Genomic DNA, 4,326 nt, shown 5'->3' on the forward strand with positions numbered 1-4,326 from the left:
TTCAATATCATTTGTAATATTGAAATGGGATATGATTAATAATTCTACGTGGCACGAAAACTCCATAATTCTATAATTGTTCAATAAGTTTACCCGTTCCCCATCTAATATATGTTGCAAACAAAGCCGAGGTTTTAATTTTCGAAGTAACTTGTTTCTATCAAATATAGTACAGTATATAGGATAAAATCGGAAAAAAGGAAAATCTTCAAAGAAATAAAAACCACCTCTTTCTTCGGAGAAATGTCTAATATGAAGAAATTAAAAAAGTTTTCTAAACATAGAGCTTTAATATTGCAAAAAACCTTCAAACTTTGATAAAACTAAAACAATAATCAACCTATTCTGTTCAATAGTTGCTATAAGAAGACTGTAGTAAAAGAGATGTGGAAGATTGAAATCATCTCTCTCTCTCTCTCTCTCTCTCTCTCTCTCTCTCTCTCTCTCTCTCTCTCTCTCCCAAGAGGTAAAAATTCATTATATATGAGCTGGAATTAAGAAATTGTTTCTGATGTAAATCAAGTTGGAAGAAGTGGAGAGACTAACTACAATTCGACGAATCGAGAATTGCTATTGGTTGATAGTTGAACGGAAGGATGCAGGCGCTCCAATAATCACAAATAAAAATTGGAGGTAGTCGTTAGATGATGAGTTTTTTTGATAATGTATAGTCCTGTACTATAGGTAATTGTAGAGATTACTGCTGAAATGTTTTATATATTTTTTCGGGATGTTATTATTGTATAATGCATATTCACCTTATAAATTCAATTATAAATAGAGAAATTGTTTCAAATGCATGAAAAATAGTTCTTTAAATTGCTTCAGCTTCCTGGGGGCTTACAGCTTCCCCCAGACCCCTGCTGCTTTGCTCATGGTTTCCAACCCCCCAACCTCCCCTTCTTTTAACTTTCTGGATCCACGCTTGCCATGGGACTTGATGTCCATAACATGAGTCTACCCAGTTCAATTTTGTTTTGGAAAACATTGTTCCAAATATATCGATCTCAGCCTCTACTAGGACGAATTACAAGATATTACCTCCACCATTTTATTATTATTATTATCATTATTGTTATTATTATTATTATTATTATTATTATTATTGTGGTTGTTGTTGTTGTTGTTGTTTTTGTTGTTGTCGTCGTGAACAAAGTGATCGACCTTATATGAAATGCCAGAATATTTTGGAAGTTTCTCACCCAACCCATAGCCCAGTCATTCACTTTTATAATCGCCATAGATTTCCGAGAGCAGCTGATATTTTCGGTGGTGAGGTCAATAATTCCTGTACCTGTGAATATATTCAAATGCAATTTTAAGGGGTTATTTAGATATATAATAAGAATTGTTTTTGCCAGTTTTTGTGTTCATCCATGTAACAAGCATGCCATGGCTGTCTTTTTTAAAGTGACGATTTTTAGCTTAAACAATCAGTGTGGAGTAGCAAACTACTAGAGTTTCACATATATCCAAAGGGTTTTCTCAGTGCTTGATGAGTGTTATGTGAACTACATTCATACCAATTTTCGTATTGATAGTTGCCATAGAAAAGTCACTGTAGGCATTTTTCGGTATCCACGGTGCCGTAAATTACTTGTAGAATACTTTACTTTATCTAAATGAAATTTTCAGGGATCTATGGAATGGATATTTACTTTGTCCATACCAATTTTCATGTATGTATTTGCCATAGAAAACCCACAGGAAACGCTTATCTTGCTATGGGTGGAACGGTTATTTTTTTTCGGTGGAGTAAATTGTTCCTAGAATAATTCATATATCCAAATGAAAATTTCAGGGATTGATGTGAAACATATTATATCTGTTTCTGGCATATTTCATGGTAATATCTACTATTGAAAAGACACAGATATCATATAGCCTTCTTAAATATGCTGTTAGATGTAGCAACATTACAGTGAACTGCGTGATAGTGAGCGACATCAATGATGAACAATGCGAATCTCATAAACAATATGCGTCCCGAGTTGCACCTGCTATTTATTATTATTATTATTATTATTATTATTATTATTATTATTATTATCATCATCTAAGCTACAACCCTAGTTGGAAAAGAGGGAAGCTATAAACCCAAGGGCTCCAACAGCGAAAGTACCCCAGTGAGGAAAGGAAATGAGGAGATAAATAAACTACAAGAGATGTAGTAAACAAATGAAATGAAATATTTTACGAACAGTAACAACATTAAAATGAATTTTTCACATATAAACCATAAAAACTACACAACAAGAGAAAGAAAAATATGATAAAATAGTGGGCCCGAGTATACCCTCAAGCTAGAGAACTCCACCTAAATAAAGTGTAAGACCATGGTACAGAAGCTATGGCAGTACCTAAGATTAGGAAACAATGGTTTGATTTCCAAGTATCCTTCTCCAAGAAGAGCTGATTACCATACCTAAAGAGTCTCATTCACAATTACCAAGAGGGAAGTATCCACTGAACAATTATTACAGAATTTACAGCGCATTAGTGAACCCCTTGAGCGAAGAATTGTTTGGTAATCTTATTGTTGTCAGGTGTACAGAGACAGTGGACAGAGTGGAGAAAATAGGCCAGACTATTCGGTGGATGTGAGGACGAATGATACAATGTAATACCGTCTGGCCAATCAAAGGACCCGTTAACACTCTAACAGTAGTATATATTGTTTAGAGTAAAAAAAAAATTCCCGATGTGGGAATCATTTTGTTAATTTCTTTAATTTTTTTTTTTTTGCATTTTTTGCAAATAGTAATTTTTTCAAATGTTTTGCTTCCTTGCAAATATTTTGTATTTTTTTGTAAAGTTCTTTCATTCTCTATTTGTTATTATAAATTGCAATTTTTTCTCGTGTAGTTTTAGAATGTAATAATTTTTCATTATAAATTTTGTAAATATTTTACTATGTATATATTCAAATCTCCTTCATAACTTGAAACAGTACTCGAGTATAGCCTACATGTAAAAGCTATCAATACTTGAATATAAATGTAAATGTAATTCAAGGTCTTCCGATATTATGGCATGATGGGAGTGGTTGATCTTCCTCTTCTGCAACTTCAACAAGAATGGTGAGAGAGCAAAGCTCGCCTGCAATATACTCATGACGTCAGTCGCTATCAAGTAGCCATGTGACTGTGATTACAACGTTATTACATCCCTATTAGTCTGTGTGTGTTTGCGACATGTACCATGTGGGCGAGGGGTACTCATGTGCCATTTGGCTACATATATACTTCGTATGTCACCTCATAACAATTCTCGCTGTGATGTCCTATACCACCATGGTGGGTGACCTCATCGTGTGACAGACAGCAAACTTGACCATTACAACGGTCGCGGACTTAAATCACATCTGTGTGACTGTCCTAATAACCACCCATTGATACACTACCTCTTGAACAATAAGACTCTTAAGGGAATGGTCCCCTCTTGCTGATGTATTCTTCTTTACTAGCGTATTCTTCCACCATTATTCTCTTTTGTCGTTTCTCATAACAGACAGAAAAAACAAATTGCTATAATTATTGAATTGCAACTGTAAATTTTGTGCATGGATGTGTTTTTTGAATAAGGTTAACCAAATCTAACTGCAGAGAGGGGAAATTATTTTTCATCTTAAAATTTAGCTTGCAATCAAATATGATCGTTACCCTCTTTGACGCTAGAAACATTTAAAATAATGGTTAATGAGAAATCATACAATAATCAAAGAACCCTGCAAATAAAGCTGAATTTTGATTATTGAAAAAAGAAATCTCTACATTTACTGCACTTGAGCTAAAAATTTTAGACATGAAGAAATGCCGTATGTATTAAAGAAAGTTTTTTGAAAGGCCTGAAATACATTTACCCTTCCATGATGCTTGTTTTTCGTTGTTAAAAGCGATGGATCTCGACGATCATGGGAATTAGTGGCTTAATTGCCTCATTTCTCTCTCTCCCTCCTTACTCGCTCATAACCTTGCTCCAGCAATGTCTTTCAGGGTAAAGGGTGAGAAGATAACAATGAAGGGCTTCTATAATTTATCATTTGTGGGTAGTTTGCATAAAAAAAAAAGAATGGAAAAGTTCGTTAGAGAAAATATCAGAAGTGAATCTCCTAGGTTTGACCAAATATCAGTGATGATTCTGTGATGACTATTTTATACTCTTTTTTTTTTTTTTTTTTATACAAATCCTTACGTTGTGAAAATACTACGCTATGAAATGTTTGTGTTATTTAAATTCCACATTGGATATTTTGTCTATTTCCATATGAGTAATCTTTTCTAGGTTCTGTACAACATGATACTCTCTCTCTCTCTCTCTCTCTCT

Source organism: Palaemon carinicauda, chromosome 13 (assembly GCF_036898095.1).
Source record: "Palaemon carinicauda isolate YSFRI2023 chromosome 13, ASM3689809v2, whole genome shotgun sequence".
NCBI classification, from domain to species: Eukaryota; Metazoa; Arthropoda; class Malacostraca; order Decapoda; family Palaemonidae; genus Palaemon; species Palaemon carinicauda.